The sequence below is a fragment of the Medicago sativa genome, chromosome 5 (genome assembly GCF_051527215.1).
Source record: "Medicago sativa cultivar Bolivia chromosome 5, Bolivia_mono, whole genome shotgun sequence".
Classification (NCBI taxonomy): domain Eukaryota; kingdom Viridiplantae; phylum Streptophyta; class Magnoliopsida; order Fabales; family Fabaceae; genus Medicago; species Medicago sativa.
In genome coordinates, this window is record NC_140753.1 from 14,706,381 (window position 1) to 14,724,838 (window position 18,458).

The 18,458-nt window shown below is 33.0% G+C and overlaps 2 long non-coding RNA genes and 5 other non-coding genes across 12 annotated transcripts; 5 read left to right on the plus strand and 2 right to left on the minus strand.

Moving 5' to 3' along the window:
- The first annotated feature begins 4,100 nt into the window (after positions 1–4,100).
- LOC146920370 (uncharacterized) lies at positions 4,101–9,310 on the plus strand. 5 transcript variants are annotated; one of them, XR_015011761.1, is made up of 10 exons: positions 4,101–4,293; positions 4,403–4,619; positions 4,733–4,847; positions 5,586–5,688; positions 5,766–5,884; positions 6,030–6,068; positions 6,189–6,311; positions 6,799–6,917; positions 7,716–7,889; positions 8,828–9,310. It is a non-coding gene; the product is annotated as an uncharacterized LOC146920370 (long non-coding RNA). The 5 variants fall into 5 exon arrangements; XR_015011763.1 differs by having other exon boundaries at positions 5,797–5,884; XR_015011760.1 differs by lacking the exon at positions 7,716–7,889.
- LOC146920371 (small nucleolar RNA U3) lies at positions 4,410–4,624 on the minus strand. Its single transcript, XR_015012900.1, has one exon. It is a non-coding gene; the product is annotated as a small nucleolar RNA U3 (small nucleolar RNA).
- LOC146920372 (U5 spliceosomal RNA) lies at positions 7,459–7,575 on the plus strand. The gene has a single exon (XR_015013108.1). It is a non-coding gene; the product is annotated as a U5 spliceosomal RNA (small nuclear RNA).
- A 3,310-nt stretch (positions 9,311–12,620) lies between the features above and the next one.
- On the minus strand, positions 12,621–12,845 carry LOC146920373 (small nucleolar RNA U3). The gene has a single exon (XR_015012903.1). It is a non-coding gene; the product is annotated as a small nucleolar RNA U3 (small nucleolar RNA).
- A 625-nt stretch (positions 12,846–13,470) lies between these two features.
- On the plus strand, positions 13,471–18,359 carry LOC146920374 (uncharacterized). 2 transcript variants are annotated; one of them, XR_015011766.1, is made up of 5 exons: positions 13,581–13,719; positions 13,837–13,908; positions 17,220–17,329; positions 17,429–17,508; positions 17,899–18,359. It is a non-coding gene; the product is annotated as an uncharacterized LOC146920374 (long non-coding RNA). The 2 variants fall into 2 exon arrangements; XR_015011765.1 differs by lacking the exons at positions 17,220–17,329; positions 17,429–17,508; positions 17,899–18,359 and adding an exon at positions 14,198–14,313 and having other exon boundaries at positions 13,471–13,719.
- LOC146920375 (U5 spliceosomal RNA) lies at positions 14,702–14,818 on the plus strand. The gene has a single exon (XR_015013114.1). It is a non-coding gene; the product is annotated as a U5 spliceosomal RNA (small nuclear RNA).
- TRNAI-UAU (transfer RNA isoleucine (anticodon UAU)) lies at positions 17,056–17,129 on the plus strand. Its single transcript has one exon. It is a non-coding gene; the product is annotated as a tRNA-Ile (tRNA).
- Positions 18,360–18,458: the final 99 nt, after the last annotated feature.

Sequence of the window (18,458 nt, forward strand, 5' to 3'; positions counted from 1 at the left end):
TATATGTTTTCTTATTCAGCTAATTAACTTGTGCCCATTAGCATCACCCTACCAAATATATGTTTTCTTATTCAAATTAGTGTAGCAAAAATGAGTAGATGCATTCATTCAGATAGTCTTATGACTATATTGAAGTTGAATGTTTCTTTGTTTGATGAGATGATGAACTTCTCTTTATGGTAATGCACAAATCTAAAATTCATTGAGGATTTGACTATACAGAGAAAAACTCTTCCATGATTTGGAGTGTGTGTGTGTGTCTATATATATATATATATATATATATATATAGAGACAGGATCTGTTGACACCAGGTGTCAACGGATTCGTTGACACCAAATCTCAACCGTACATTATATTTAATCAAAGGCTCCTATTAGGGTCAATGTTTCTATTTCCTGTATATCCTTCCTCTCAACCGTACTTTATTATTGTTCTATAATGAGAGTTGAAACCTGGACAATATTATTCCCTTGTCCGCATCTTTGTTCCCTTATCATTAATTCCTTGTTTATTTCTTCGTATGAATCGCTGTTCAGCCAAATTTTTAAGACCATCGTAATTGGACAGTAAGGTAGAGAATCAATTGGTATGCTGAATGGGGTTTGTTTCAATAATTAGTGGTGGAGTTTTAGGCATAAGGGTTGAGTTTCTGAAATGATCAAATTGGTGTTTACCCATTACCGAATTATAAAAATACTTCCGGGATATTATCATTTAGAATTAATTGGAAATATTACTTTGTAAATCATTAAAATAATTGCATATGATTGCAAAACCAATGGATGTATAAGATTAATTTATGAATTAGGGAAAATGGAAAACCTTGAATTGTCGTCGTGACAAATCAAAATTTATCCTTGGTGAGTATGAACAGTGTTGTGATTCTGTAATTGAGATTTCGTATTGCTGCGTTAAAGCAAATCAAGCAGAAAAAACAAAAATAGTCTGCGGTTGAGAGAAAAGAGATACAAGAAGTAGAAACCTAGACACTAATAGGAGCCTTTGATCAAATATAATGTACGGTTGAGATTTGGTGTCAACGAATCCGTTGACACCTGGTGTCAACGGATCCTAACTCATATATATATATATATATATATATATATATATATATATATATATATATATTTTAATTAACAATTATCGTAAGTTTTATTCAAGTGCAATTTAACTTTGTTGATGCACCGAAAAAAAGATAGAGAAATCACATATATGGACAATTTATACACAATGCAGTCATTCGCTACATTTTCGTGAGATAATATTTGCTACATTTAGCATTTTTCATTAAAAAAATATGAGATTTTGAATGAAGGAATGATATATTGTGTCAAGTATAAATTCTCGTCTAAATCCCACATGGAGCTGTAGGATGAAAAAAAGTAGAGCGTTATTATATATGGGCAGATATTTTGAGTTTTTTTATCTTCACCAAATCAATCTCAGTGTTTTGGGTGTATTTGGGGCTTGGGTAGTGGTGTGTTATGAGAGGACACATATGTGGTGATATTAAAATGTTAAGGACAAGAAAAACTCTCAAAAAATATTAGAAGAAAGGAAAGATGATGCTCTACAACTAAAGATTTATGGGTTATCTAAGTGAAAAATTTAATTTAATTTAGAGTATAAATTAAATAATATCAGATAAATAAATATAATATGATTCATATCTCCTTAAAAAACATTTCCCTCAAAAAAAAAAAAAAAAATCTCCTTAAAAAACATGGTTCGTATCTTCCCTAAAAAAAAGAAAAAATGAAGTTCATATCATATATATACTTGCCTAACTAATGAACGATGAATAGGGTTTTTAAGTTTAATAGTTTGTTTCGGATCAATAATTTTAGTTTTATGTTAGTATGAGTGAACTAGATAGTCCATTAATTACTTAAAAAAAAGATAGGCCATTAATTTTTTTTTAACAAATTGATCCGTGTTTTCATCTAACTTTGTTAAAAAAAATGCTTAGATGACCATTTAACATTGAGGTGAAAAGTCCAAAAAAGTATGTATGACACTTAACATAATTACTTAATTACATACATTTTCTTCTTATTGTTTTTCAATTTAATCCTAATTTTACAAATAAAAATTTCATCAACAACATTATAAATCAATTAATCGATCGAAATAGAGATTGAATAATACACCTATGAACCTTAGTTTTCAGAGCGATGAATTTAGACACTTTTTAACTAAGTTTGATAGAAAGAGATTAATGGTGCCTATATTTTATGTCTTAAAGGATTAACTGATATAAATGACCAACTTCTAACCAAAAGGACTGATCCGATACAAACATTAAACTTAAAGGATTCCGTGATATAGATTTTTTTCGTTAGTAAATTAATAATAAATATATCCCTAAAAAAATAGATAAAGACAATCAAAATAATAGATATATTATTCACCATTTTTGTAAATATTGACATTTTACAAATCTAAATTAGAAAAGTGGATGTTATATGTCCTCGTAAACATAATTCAATTGGCAGAGACAATACATTGTACTCCCTCCGTCCCGCAATAGATGACCTATTTGAAAATGTGTAATTTTGACCTAACTTACTTTGACCATATTTTTCTACTAATATACAAAGATAAATAATATCATATAAGATGTCGTTAGATTTATCTCGATGAGTATTTTCAAAATATCAAATTTTCATAATTTTTTCTAATATATTATTCAAGATATTTAAGCTCAAAATTATGCATTGACATACGTAATAAAGTCAACTGTGTCAAGTATTAAGAGACGGATGGAGTAATATGTAGAAATTATAGTCTAAACTCGAATTTCAGTTACATGAAAAAAAATGGAAGTCCATTATGTTCCAGTAAATCAATCAGCCACTTACCATCCACAATGGTAAGGTCTTATTATATAAGACATGATATATATTAGGTACCGCGGTTGTGAAAAAAACAAATTGAGTACTTAATGAACTTGAAGGTCTCAAATATGTATCCCATATATTTGCGGGTCCCACACATTTTTTTTTGAAGGAGGGTCCCACACATTTATATTATTAAAAAATAGAACCTAATGATATAAAACTATTGATAAGTGACTAGTGAGTCCTACTTAAAAAATTTATGTGAGGTGTTATAATAAAGAGATTAAATATTACTATTAAAATTTTATAAATAAGTGATATGTACATGTGAGATTCATGTACTAAAAAAGGGATTTCGCATTTGCAGGTGCTCTTAGCCTCTTAGACCAAGTGCAATGGTGGTGTTGAAAGCCACATTCAACATGTTGAAGCCTTGCAATGGTGAGTTGAAGTTGGATGGAAAATGATGTGGGGGAAAGAGGAGATGAAAGCATTCAACTATGTTGAGTTTTGAAAACTGCTAGAACGGGTTGCCACGCGTCAGTTTTTTGTTGGCCAAAACGGGCGCGTGTGGCACATACGCCGACAAGGGAGAGTGAAGCAAGCGTGAAGCGGAGAGGGAAGAGGGGAGAGGATAATGCTGGACACGTGTTATTTTCTGATTGGTTGTATACATTTTTATCATCTTAATAATTTGAACTTAATTATTTCATTGCAAATTATTATTTTTTTACCAAAATTCATGATTTTTTTGTCTATAACTAGAGACTTGGTTCATTTGATTTGTACACAGAAAAAACGAAATTTTCCACTATCTTAATATTATTATCTTTCTATTAGCTTTTCTGTTAAAGTTTTAGTCTTCTTTTTAGTGAAATTAAATTATTTAAATAAAATTTTGTTTTTACAAAAATCTAAAAGATAAATTGTTAAGTGTTTATTATTTTAATTTAATTATAATCGATAATTGTAATTTTATGTAATCATAAAAACAAAAATATAAAATTAAATAAGAATATGAAATAAAAAGTGGTGGGGTAGAGTAATGAATAAAAAACTATTGGAGAGAGTAAAAATTGAATTAGTGTTAAGTAAAAGAGAAAAAATTATGTGGAGTGTTGGGAATAGAAAAAATGAGTGTTAAAGTGATGAACAATCCTCTTACTACAACATGATGACCCGAAACGTGTCACAATGTTATACTTACGTGGCATCTCCACAAACTTAAATAAAGCACTTTACCAAACCCAAAAATGGAAGAAAGAAAAAAAAGCACTTTCAAGTTTCAAGTAAACCTTTGGTTTTCCAAGTGAAACAATGTCAGCTGCATGAATCTTCTTGTTATGTTTCTGAAGAAGGAAACCGAGCCAATAAGTGTTATCTTTGAGAAAGGGAATGGACCATAGAACACAGGCAACAAGAACCTACGATGTCATCTTTGTGAACCAAGGTAAAAACATTATCATTCCCTTCTCAAAATTATTTTCTATGGTTTTCTTGTAAAAATGTGCAATGAATAACGGGTTTGAGGTTTGTCGCAAAAAACATGATAAAAAAAGGGTTTTGAGTCTGTCAGACAACCGTGTAACCATCCCGGCCAGTAGAACTGGGCCGAGAACGATCATCTACAGCTGAAGATGATGCGCACATCATCCTGGCCGTTAATCACGCTCTGATCACACGGTCATGGTTCATCCACCAGACGTATGTTCCTGTCTCCTTAGAAATCAAGGACACAGTAGTACGATCCTATAGAACAGATCCTGTTCAAGTAAGGTCGTGCTTCAATGCGCTCAGTTTCAGCTATATAAACAATTCAGTTTTTCTGTTATTAACCGATGTGGGACTAACTTCATGCCTTTTGTTGTGACTCTCCCTTTGGAGTTCAGATATAGAATGCTTTAAAGTCTTGCAATCTTTCAAGATTCTGCAGCTAAACAAAAGCAGCTCTGGTGGGGCTACCGTTTCAAGAATCTGGGGCCCATTTTTGGCTTTTCATGATTGGTAAGATTTTACAGCTGAAATTTTACATATGTTTGCATTGTGCTTTTATATTTGGTGGTCGTTAGCAGCAGATAATACTTTAGTGCATGTTTGAATCGACAATGAACTAGGCAAAATCACGGCAAGCCATTGTGATTTTGGCAAAAGCTACACTTTGTAGCCTCAACAACATCATGTTGCCACCGTTATTTTGTCAAATTCATTGTGATTCAAGTTATTGTAATGAAGGTTTTCATTAAAAGTTGCATGCTTTTCAAAATCTTACTTTTCAACTTATAAGAGTTCTGCTTAGAATAAGAGTTACACTTTCACCATCCATCAATTATAATGACAATAGCGAATAACATACCTAATTAAACAAATATAACTCTAATGATAGTCTCCATGAAATTTTGTTACAATAGATAAAAGATAAACCATACCACAAAATACAAATCTGCATTTAGAAGTCATTTGGACGCCGCATTCATACTTTGTGTATGCTCATTGTTAGAAAAAAGTATTTGCCAACTGCAACAATATGAATTATACAATGAAGTGTACTGTGCTCTTTAAAAATGTTTAATTGATCACCTTCTTGTGCATTGAAGAGTACTATCTCGTTTCATAGTTCATTGGTATTTATGAATGAAGTATGTTAAACCTAATAACTGTTTATAGTGCATGAGTCGTTGACCAGCGTCAGTACACTAAGATAAAGTCGCATTGTATTCAACAAAATTCTTTTGTACTCTATAGCCATGGTAGATTTCGATCAAGAAAATGTCGAGCTTTGGAAAGACTTAGTTAAAACAAAAGATGGAATAGATCGTTTAGCTCAATACAGCTTAACTGTTGGAAGGTGAGTTCTTATTCAACTCTGTTTCATGTATTTGCCATGATTTTTAATCAAGTGATATGGTTAATATTTTTCAAAAGATATTTATCTTTGTCCTTTCCGGTTTGCAAGTGCATTTGGTGACCGGGGGCTTTGCTTTATCCTATTTATGGTGAATGAGAACTAACAAAAGCCTTTTGTCGTCGTGCTTCTGTCAAAGGTTGCATTTATTTAAGTTTTAAAGGGATTTATGAGGCTGTTTCATAAAATTTCTAAATACCTTAATTTCATTCTCTTTAAATATTGCAAACTGTTGTTTTGTAAAACTTATATGCTTATTTACATATTAAAATTTTGTGAATCAGGCTCGCCTAATGCCTGTTATTTCTCTGCTTATGGATAAGGTACATAAATCATTCTTAGATATGTTTATACTAATATAATATTTTTGAGAAGAGACGAGGTTAAATATCCCCCAAGTGCAAAGCAATTTCATCTTAGTCATTTTTAAACGAATGTTGCAGACTTGCAGGTGACTGAGTTGTGTAAAGGTGTCAGATCAGCTTATCCTGGATCCATGTTTCGTAATTCCATCAACACAATCTTTGTCTAAAGGAGTAACTAGGAGTTTTATAGTTATTAATACAGTAAGTATTTTATCATAGGGATCAAATTCTCCCACTCTTATCTCTCAACTTTTTTATCATCTGAGCTTTTTATACTCAGTGAAATGTGATGATTGGATAAAATGTTTGAAGTCTTGAGATGTTTGGCAGTGGCTCAGTTTGTAGACTCTGTATGCTTAAGCATTCTGGTGCGGCGTTGTATATATTTTTCTTGAAAAGGTTAAATTGGTCACTTTGTTATGCAATGAAGAGTACCATTTGTTTCATCTTTCATTGGAACTTGGTATTTTTGAATAAAGTATGTTATGCCTTACTCTCCATAGCCGACCCCACTTAGTGGGATAAGGCTTGGTTGTTGTTGTTGTATGCCTTACTCTCCATGTGCATGCATTATTTCATCTTTCATTGGTATTTTTGAATAAAGTATTATGTCTAACTGTTTATAGTGCATGCATAGCCTATTGACCTCCGTCAGTACACTAAGGTAAAGCCTCCTTATCTTCAACAGGATTCTTTTGTATGCTATAGCCATGGGAGATTTTGATCAAGAAAATGGTGAGGTTTGTAAAGACTTAACACAAAAGACGGAATAGATCGTTTAGCTCAATGCAGCTCATCTGTTGGACGGTGAGCTCTTACTCACATGTGTTATTTGCCTCGAATTTTTATTCAAGGGATCTCAATTGGTGTGTTTCAAAAGAGAGTACTTATCCATGTTCTTTACGGGAAAAAATAAAATTAATCCGAAGTCTCTTACTGCACACTAAACACTGTAGTCCCTTCCTGTAAATTCATGCCTTGTTAATACTGTAAGTATTTTATTAAGGATATATAGGGATCAAATTCTCTCAACTTTTTTATCACCTGTGTTCCAACCACCAAAGGGAGAAAGAAGCCTCTGTATCTTAGTCTCTTTCTTTTAGAAGAAAAGTTTCAATGAATGTTTAATGTTCTAGCTTTGAGATGTTGAAGAAAACTAAAATGATTTTAAACACATAAAATTGAAGACAAGATTTAACCTTTCAAATAAATGTGTGAAGGAGTGAACAGGTGAAACATGTTGTGAGAACAGGTGAGTGTCTAATAAAGTCCCACATCGCCCAATTCATAAACTAAACTATGCAGCTCGCATATAAAAGGATATGACCTCTCCTTGTAAAAATCACGGAGCCGTGTGATGATCACATAGCGAACTATTCTTTCGCCTTTTACTAAAGAATACCGTGTGAGCGTCACAATTAGCGGCATACGCTAGTTTTTGGAAGAGTCCTCTTCATGGAGGGCTCTGCAATTTTAGTTCAATGTTTCCCTGTTCTAATTTTAAACTTGCTGTTAATTTCTGTAAAATTAGATTAGTAGGAATAATTATCTAATTCTTTCCGGGGATGTTTTTTCTAAAGGAAACCTTTGTGGGCTATTTGACAGGGGAAGAAACAAGAAGCTTTGGGTAATGATGCAGAAAGTGCTAGGAATATAGCTAGCTCATCTTGCTAACGTGTTTCTAGAGGATTGACTCTCGACAAAATAACATACGGAGTAGCATTTAATTTTAATCATTATCATCTCAAAGTGACGCCTATTCATTGGCGATAGGGATAGGTCAGTCTGACAGGGGTTTTCTGGTACTTTCTGCAGTTTATGATTGCTAAGCTAAGCCATTTCAGCCGATTTATTTGTCTGATGGCAACACGGATAGATAGCTTATATATTGTATTAGACCGAAATGTTAGGATGGTTAACTCCAAAATTAGTTGGAATCTAGTTGATATTGGACAAAGAGAGTTCTGATAAGCGATACCTATAGAGATGTAAAGAATGCAATGAAAGAGAAGAAAAAGTAGATTATGGACGGAAGAGAAATTCTTAAGAGTATAGAGATATCTGTATCTGAAGAGAGTTAAAAAATCCTCGTTCAAAAATCAAAGCTCAAGCTCAGCTGCGAAAGTTAGTCTGTATTGTATTTAAGCATATCTATGGCTAATTTTGATTCTATTAGAGCAAGACAATTTCAACTCAAACAAAATCCTGATCAAATTAAATTCCGGCACTGACGTAATACTCACAATACGTCTACATTAAGTTTCAAGAAAATGAAGAGACAAAGATAGTGTCTGGTTACTAAAAGGGTTTAACCTGTTAGACTAAGTCACTATTCTTGGTTCTGGAATAATAATAATAATAATAATAATAATAATAATAATAATAATAATAGATTGTGACTTCTGTCCCCAACACTGTTTCATGTATTCTGTCCCCAACACTGTTTCATCAATGTAGCTAAAGTCTATATCAAGTATCAAACGTTTTATGACTTCTGTCCCTCTAGTACCATTTTATTTTTGGTAAAAAATATGGCTGATAGTCCACTAAAGAATTACACAATGCATGCTTGCTTTAGTACGTACTGTGAAATCACTTGTATATTGTTTGATTTAGCTTCTGTCAGTTCTGCGGCCCTATCCCTCCCCAGCCCAAATCGTAATCCATTTTCATTTTCTCCAGTTTTGCTTCTAACAATGTATGTATCTTTGTTGTAGGATGACCAGAACAGAACAATTGAGAAGTTGACACGTTAACTTGACAGAGCTCAGAGGAAGTGTGAATTTTATAGGTTAAACTTGCTGACAATTTTAAAAGACATTGAAGAGCAGAAGCTAGAGTTATCAGTTAAAGCCCAGAATATCAAGTTAGGCATGAAAGATTGATCTATGTTTGCCATTGATGTAGCTGATGCATGCATTACCATTTCTCTCCTGTGAAGGATAACCCGCCATATGCTTACACGGGTTGGTTTTAGTCATTCTAGTTTTGGCAGTTTGGTACAGACGAGAACATGTAGAGTTAGCTAGCAGAGACATTTTGAAACATCTAACATTTACCCTTTGTAGAAAATGCCATAATTTAAAGTAGAAGCAGCTTCTTTTAGTGTAACTACAACCATCCTTTTCTTGTAGAAAACTCTTACTTCAATGCCGTAATGGCGTAATTTCATGTCTCCGGTTCCTGTCGTTTGGTGCTCATCTTGAACAAATCCTTACGACTAGTTGATCTTCAAAAATCCACTCTGAAGCAAGTGGCTGGTTTGTAGCGGGGCTTGCACAAACTCTAAAGTGCGATCACACATGTTGACTTGCCATTACAATTTTCAGAAGAAAACAAAAAACCGTGCATAAGAAGTTAAGAACAATAGAGGGGAAGAGAAAAAAGAAATAAAAATGTCAGGATGTGAAATGTCTTAACTTCTGGTGGTTTTTTGCAATGTGATAGTAAAATGTATTCCACCATCTTCCACTCTAAATTCACCTGCTAGTGTTACTACTGGTTGTTCATAATTTAGTAAGGAGGAAATGTGATGAAGCTAGAATGGAGATGAAGAGACAACTATCTTAATAGATGGTGATAATAAAATGTTAAGGACAAGGCAAAAACGTTGAGGACAAGAAAAAACTCTCACCTAAGGAGAGTCTATACTCAAAATATTAGAAGGAAAAGAAAAGATGATGTATGTTATCTAGCCCTTTTCTTCTAAATAAAGTAAAAAAATAACTCAAGGATTTGATTCATCTAAAATGAAAAAATTTGTCCACCTATCTTCATTCACTCGCTCATGGAATTGATCCTCTCGTTTTAAAATCAAGCGGTTTTGGTTTCTCTTTCAGATTTGTTTAACTTAATAATGATGATATATCAGATTTAAATTGAAATTTTTAAGAAGTTTTCAAGTAATTCAATGAATAGTGATAATTCTACATCATTAGATCGTAAGACATGTCATCAAATATATCACATCATTGTTTCTTAATCCAAAAATATGATAAAAAGATCAAAACTGAGTGATTTCAAAACGAGAAATCAACTATACAAGTAAATGAAAATATGAGGATTAAAACTATAATTAAGAAAACAATGATTTATAGTATAAATTAAATAATTTCAAATGTTGATGATAAACGTGGTCATACAATATTTAATTGCCAAACTAATAATAGATGATAGGATTGTTAAAAAAATATAGATGATAGATAATTGAAATAATAGTTTTTTTTCTCTCTAAAAACATCTAAAACAAGTAAAGTGTAAAGTGTAAAAAAATAAGAATTGTTATCGTAGCAATCTCATAATTTATTAGGATATATCTAAATATCTATCTTTAACTTATTAATCAGCTGTTGATATTGGTCATAATTTTTTGGAAAATTATAACAAATGCTTTTAAGACATTGCTTTAACCATATAAAAATAATAATTTTTACGTGAAAACAGGTGTAATTATAACTTTTATATATATATTTGACTTATATTTTTAAGATGGTTTCTTTTAATTTGGACCACCTAAAGTTTGGGTCCAACTTGAACCAGTTGGTTGTGAACCATAAATTTATTATTAATATATTCTGATGGATGAGATTGAAAGTTGAGTACTTGTTCATCAAGTTGCAAAGTGTTTCACGCTTACCTACACTTGGCTGTACCATACCTTTACTATTTTTTTTATATACATATATAATTTTTTTTCTTGAATTAGGTTGTTGTTGTGTGCTCAATTGACTTTTTTTTTTTTTAATTTGTATTTATTTATGTGTGAAAATGAGCCACAAAAATGCAGGTCTGGTTTATATTCCATTAAATGATAAAATAAAATAAAAATTTTCTGTCAGATTGTAGCTTTTACTCCTATATTTCTATAATTTTTTATTTTATTTTATAAAATTGGGGCCTATTTTTGCACAAATAAAACTGTGGCTTTTACATTTCAATATAAAATTTCTGGCCATTGTACCTTTTTTTTTATATATATAAAATTGTGGTTTTTACAGTGCATGCATTCCTTTAAATGTTTATTGCATTTTAAGTGCATTTCTATAAATATAAATTGCATTTTACTTTTAATATCTTTAATACATTTTATTTTTAAAAACGTTGTTGTGAGCTCAGCTACTATGTTTAATCCAACAAAAATTGAAAAGGAGTTTGGTAGAGATAAATTGAAAAGGGTTACTGGATCTGTTATGATTGAAGCAAAGATTGGGGTTTTGCCATACATGAGTTTTTTTTTTTCTTTTACAGGGACATGGTAGAGATGGAGTTCACACTTTTATTGTGAAATTGATTTTGATTCTCTTATTTTTGTTGGAGAGAAAGAAAAAATATAGCTGAATTGTAATTTTTTTGAGTCGGGAGCCATGAAAGATGAGTGTAAGAAGCTTGTGACTAACAAGGCTGTGATGCAGATTCTGGTACCAAAATAATTAAAGGGTTGAAGTTTGTTAGGTTAAACAACAATTATTTGGAAGACAACAACCCACTTTATTCAACCTTCCATTTATTTGACTTCTTTCTGGAACTACTGGTGTTGCTATTGTGCTTTCAACTACTGGTGTGCAGTTATCAATTAACTGGTTTCAAACCTACAATAGTAGGTCATTTCACTGGTTCAAGTTGGACCCAAACTATAACTGGTCCAAATTAAAGGGACCCTTTTAAGATTGAATTTCTTTTTGTAAATTTCTTAAACAATATCCTTATGCCAGTCGTTATCTAATCCCATCTTTTTTACTCCCTCCGGTCCTAAATATAAGCAAATTTGACTTTTTAGATTCATTCAATTAATGATGTATGTGGTTCATAATATGGACCACATACATCATTAATTGAATGAACCTAAAAAGTTAAATTTGCTTATATTTAGGACCGGAGGGAGTAATTCTTTTAGTTGGAAATATGACGTTTAGAAATCTAAGTAAAGTGGATGTCCATGTGAAAAGTCCAGTCACAAGACTGTTTTTTGTTCAAGTAAATCAGCCAGCCATTTAATACAACATGATGATGAACCAAAACGTGTCACAATGTTAAAGTCCATTGTTACCCTTGGAACATACTTACGTGGCATCTCCACAAACTTAATTAAAGCACTTTACTAAACCCAAAAATGGAAGGGAAAAACAAAATCAAAATCACTTTCAAGAAAACCTTTTGGTTTTCCCAGTGAAACAATGGCAGGTCCATGAACCTCCTTGTGATGCTTCTGAAGAAGGAAACCGAGCAAGTTAGTGTTATCTTTGGGAAAGGGAATCGTACCAATGAACACAAGCAACTAGAACCTTCCATGCCCTCTTTGTGAACCAAGGTAAACACAAAAATTATATTTATGATTTGTTGTTAAAATGTGCAATGTAGTAGCTGTACAACATGATGAAAAAATTAAAAAAAAAAAAAACAAAAAGGGTTTTTTGAGTCTGTCAGACAACCATGTGACCGTTAAAATGTGCAATGTAGTAGCTGTACAACATGATGATAAATTAAAAAAAAAAAAACAAAAAGGGTTTTTTGAGTCTGTCAGACAACCATGTGACCATCCCGGTCAGTTGAACTGGACCGGGAACGATCATCTACAGCTGAAGATAATGTGCACATCATGCAAATCATCCTGGCAGTTAATCACGCTCTGATCAACACGGTCATAGTTCATCCACCAGACATATGTTCCTGTCTCCTTAGAAATCTAGGACACAGTAGTACGATCCTATAGGACAGATCCTGTTCAAGTAAGGTCGTGCTTTGATGTGCTCAGTTTCAGGTATATAAACTATTGAGTTTTTCTGTTAATAGGCGATGTGGGACTTACTTCATGGGTTTTGTTGTAACTTTTGCTTTGGGGTATAGATATTAAATGCTTTTATGTAGCAAAACGAAAGCAGCTGTGGTGGGGCACAACCGTTTCAAGAATCTAGGGCCCATTTTCAGCTTTTCACGATTGGTAAGATTTTACAGCTGAAAATGTTTGCAAAGTGCTTTTATATTTAGTTGTGGTTAGCAACAGCTAATACTTCAGTGCATGTTTGAATGACGATGAACTAGGCAAAATCACGGCAAACCATTGGCAAAAGTTACACTTTGTAGCATCAACAACATCACAGCGCCAGTGTTGTTTGGTTTTCATTAAAAGTTGCATGTATTACTTTTAAAGGTCTCCATGATTTTTTTTTACAACAGATAAAAGATAAACCATACCACAAAATACAAATCTGCATTTAGGAGTCATTTCGACGAAGCATTCATACTTTGTGTATGCTCATTGTTAGAAAAAAAGTATTTGCCAAGTGCAAGAATATGAATTATACAATGAAGTGTGCTATGCTCTTTAAAAATGTTTAATTGATCACCTTCTTGTGCAATGAAGAGTACTATCTCGTTTCATAGTTCATTGGTATGCTTCAATGAAGTATGTTATACATAACTGTTTATAGTGCATGCGTAATCTGTTTACCAGCGTCAGTACACTAAGATAAAGTCTCATTGTCTTCAAAAAATTCTTTTGTACTCCATTCATGGTTGATTTTGATCAAGAAAATGCCGAGCTTTCGAAAGACTTAGTTAAAACAAAGGACGGAATAGGTCGTTTAGCTCAATACAGCTCAGCTGTTGGAAGGTGAGTTCTTATTCAACACTGTTCCATGTATTTGCCATGATTTTTAACCAAGTGATTATGGTTAATATTTTTCAAAAGATACTTATCTTTGTTCTTTCCGGTTTCCGATTGCACCAGGGGCTTTGCTTTATCCTATTTATTATGAAGGAGAACTAACACAAGCCTTTTGTCATCGTGCTGCTGTCAAAGGTTGCATTTATTTTAGTATGAAAGGATTTATGAGGCTGTTTCATAAAATTTCTAAATACCTTAATTTCATTCTCTTTAAATATTGCAAATTGTTGTTTTGTTGAACTTCTATGCTTATTTACATCTTAAAATTTTGTGAATGCCTGTTATTTTTCTGCTTATGAATAAGGTACATAAATCATTCTTAGATATGTTTATACTAATATAATATTTTTGAGAAGAGATGAGGTTGAATATCCCCCAAGTGCAACGCAATTTCATCTTTATCGTTTTTAAACGAATGTTGCAGGTGACTGAGTTGTGTAAAGGTGTCAGATCAGCTTATCCTGGATCCATCCTTTGTAATACCATCAACACAATCTTTGTCTAAAGAAGTAACTAGGAGTTTTATAATTATTAATACAGTAAGTATTTTATCATAGGGATCAAATTCTCCCACTCTTATCTCTCAACTTTTTTATCATCTGTGTTCCAACCACCAAGAGGAGAAAGAAGCCTCTGTATCTTAGTCTCTTTCTTTTGGAAGAAAAGCTTCAATGAATGTTTAATGTTTTAGCTTTGAGATATTGAAAAAAACTATATGATTTAAAACATATGAGATTGAAGAGAAAAGATTAAACATTTCAAATAAATATGTGGATGAGTGAATAGGGGAAAGATGGGACAACAGGTTCTTCATTCTCAAGGGGAGAAAGGAAGTAGTCGTCTGATAAAGTCCCACATCGTCCAATTCATAAACTAAACTATGCAGCTCACATATAAAATAAAGGATCTCTACTTCTTTTAAGCACGGAGCTGTGTGATGATCACATAGCGAACTATTCTTTCGCCTTTTACTAAAGAATACAGTGTGAGCGTCACAATCAGCGGCATACGCTAGTTTTTGGAAGAGTCCTCTTCATTGAGGGCTCGGCAAATTTAGTTCAATATTTTTGTATTTGTTATTTTTATTGGTATGCTACTTGTTTAAGGGAGTTCTTTACCAGTTGTAAAATTCATTGTTGGTAATACTTCCCTAATTTGTTTCTAGAGGAGTTAATAGGACAACATATTTTTATTTGTTATTATATTGAATTCTGTACTTCGGGTTAAATTATATTAAGGGAAAGATCATAGTGGGATTTGTCTGATTTAACCGTTTTGAGACGAAAGCTACTCGTAGTTGCCAGGTGTTTGATTTTCAGGTATAGTTTGTAGGACACATTTTGACTGTTGTTAGGGTGACTAACCTTCTTACCTTACCATCACATTATATTTTAAAAAGATGGAGCCGAAACACTAAAAGTGGTGTCATATTGGACGAACGAACTACTGATTTGTCAAATGATGCTCTGGATTCTCTAAGTATCCGATACAATAATCTTTACCATGAGGCCCTTAAGTATCTTGATGAGGGAGTGAGTATCCGATGAGTGCTCTTGCACAATAATCTTTGGCATACTTGTTCGTTCATCAACTACAAGTTGTGATGGAAGAAGACCTTCAATTGAGATATGAATATCCGATAAGTGCACTAATTACCAGCAACTGTCCACGTGAGATAGTTGAAGTCAGGAGCTGCACGGTAGTTGGAGTTCAAAGGCATTGATACGAGTAGCGTGTATAACGCAAATGAGGGTTTGGTTAATGTGCCATATTCCTGCGAAGCGGTTTTTATAGACAAGTCTGTTGCTTAAGTGAAAAAACCAATGGCTGAATTTCTTCAACCGTGTAGAGCAACACTTGGTTGATAGTTAGGATGGACAGATTTCGTAGGATGATACGCAAGAGTCCATTTGTTAGTTTCTTTGACAAAACAAACTTAGTTGCCGCCAAAGATAAAAGAGAATTTACCGTTTCCTAGTGATAATTGGTTTACTTTATATTCTTTGTTTGTTTCATTTCCTAATAATATGTTTATGCTAATGTATTAGTCTTGTGATGATTGTTGTTCAAAAAAAAAAAAAGTCTTGTGATGATTGCATAATTTCATAGACCATTGTTGACTTAATTTATAGATGAATGGATGATAATAATTTGTTATCGAAGAGTTACTAATGTTCTAATATAGTAGTTTCTGCAATACCATGCTACTCTTAGCACTAGTCATTTGGCATACTATCAAAATTTGTGGCTTCTAGCTTGGTATTTTATCCCTGTAACTTTTTCTGTAGTCATTTTAAAAGTGAGAAAGTAAGAGTGGGATTTTTTTATCTGTGGTTTGAAAATCATAATCAAATCATCAAGCAGACATGATTTTACTCAAATGGGAAGGGATGATGATAATATAAGTGGCTCTTTTGGACACCTTTGATATTTTCTCCCCGGTAATTGGTGAATTGATGCTTGACTAGTTTTTAAATTCTATTAGTTGTCTCCTTCCTCCTAAAGCTGGTGGCTTTTTATACCCTAAGGCTTTGTTTGCGAGTTGGGTTTTGGAGGGGAGGGGAGGGGAAGGAAAGGCTTATGGAGAGGTAAACCCTTGTTTGAGAGTTTTAAAAAAAGAGGGAAAGGTTTTGAGGGGTTTTGAAGGGATTCATTTGTCCAATTTTAAAGTTCCCCCAAATCGGGGGGTTTTGGGGGGTTAAACATACAAATTGACAATTTTGTCCTCAATAATTCAAGATTCCAATTATAATTTACAACATAAATTACAAAGTATAACACAATGTATTGATTTTAAGAGAAAAAAATGGTAAAATAGTAAAATTATCACATAAGTCCTCCATCTCCTTTCCTTATTGGTTTCTTTAACTCCCAAACAAGGGGAATGCTTTCCCTCCTTTCTCCCTTCCCTTCCTTCCCTTCCCTTCCCCTCCTAAGCCTTTCCTTCCCCTCCTCTCAAAACTCGCAAACAAAGCCTAAGTGAAATCTGATGATTGGATGCAATGTTTGAAATCTTGAAATGTTTGGCAGTGGCTCAGTTTGTATACTTCGTATGCTTAAGCATTCTGGCACGGCTTTGTATATATTTTCCTTTGAAAAGGCAGACTGATCACCTTGTTGTGCAACGAAGATTACTGTTTGTTTCATCTTTCATTGGAATTTGGTATTTTTAAATGAAGAATGTTATGCCTAACTGTTCATAGTGCATGCATTGTTTCGTATTTCATTGGTATTTGGTATTTTAAATAAAGTATTTATGTCTAACTGTTTATAGTATCAGCTGGTCCCGTAGCTCAGTTGGTTAGAGCGTTGGTCTTATGAGCCGAAGGTCGCGGGTTTGAGCCCCGCCGGGACCATGCTTTTCGGTTTTTTAGCTGACCCCACTTAGTGGGATAATGCTTGGTTAATTGTTTATAGTGCATGCATAGCCTCTTTGTCTTCGTCAGGATTCTTTTGCATGCTATAGCCATGGTAGATTTTGATCAAGAAAATGCGAGGTTGTAAAGACTTACTTAAAACAAAAGACATAATAGATATGCTGCTCATCTGTTGGAAGGTGAGCTCTTATTCATGTGTTACATTTGCTTCGACTTTTTATTCAAAGGATCTCGATTGATGTTTTTCAAAACATACTTAATCTATGTGCTTATTCTAGTGCACCAGAGGCTTTACTTTGTCCTATTTATGGTGAAGGAGAACTACAACTAGCTTTTTATCGCCGTGCTGCCATCAAAGGTTGCATTTATGTAAATTTTATAGGATTTATGAGTCTCTTCTGTTTCAGAAAATTTCTAAAGACCTTAATTTCATTCTCTTTCTGTAAGTCAAGAGTGTAGTTATATGAAATTCAATTGTTGCTAGATTGGGATACCTCAATTAGTGAAGACATTATCTTTGTGCTGATTGTTGTCATAATAACAATATATCTTTTAAGTTAAGAACTTAAGATGAAACTAATTGGTCCCTATATTTTCATATCAATGTTTGGCCTTCTTTCATATTTTACTGGCCATCTAAATGACATCATTAATTATTTCCTTGCTTACATATTTTTTTGAAAATGCTTTTTGTTGTTGTTTTGTTAGACATATGTGCGTATTTACATATTAAACTTTTGTGAATCAGCTTCTCAGAATGCTTGTTATTTATCTGCTTATCCTGAACTCATCCTTCATGATTCCACCATCGCCGTCTTTGTCTCCTAAAGATATTTCCAGTGAAAGGCTGCAGCTGTTGAGTCAGAGAGATATTAAAGGAATGGTGGCTAAGGTAATATGCATCACAAGGTTCTCTGTGGTGTATCCTTTTAGATGCAAGACAGATTAAATCTCTGCATTTTCTTAAGCAGGAGCATATTAAACATGAAAAAGTCATCAACACATTTAATTTTCTTAAGCAAAAAAAGGTCAATGGTGTTAACCTTTTGGAACATAAAGGACCAATTTAAGGGGAAAAAGGCAGGATTAATCCAAAATCTCTTATTGCAAACCAAACACTGTAGCTCCTTATTGTAATTTCATGCCTTGTTAATACTGTAAGTATTTTATTAAGGATGTATAGGGATCAAATGATCCCACTCTTATCTCAACTTTTTTTATCACCTGTGTTTATCTCCCAACCACCAAAGGGAGAAAGAAGCCTCTGTATCTTAGTCTCTTTCTTTTAGAAGAAAAGTTTCAATGAAT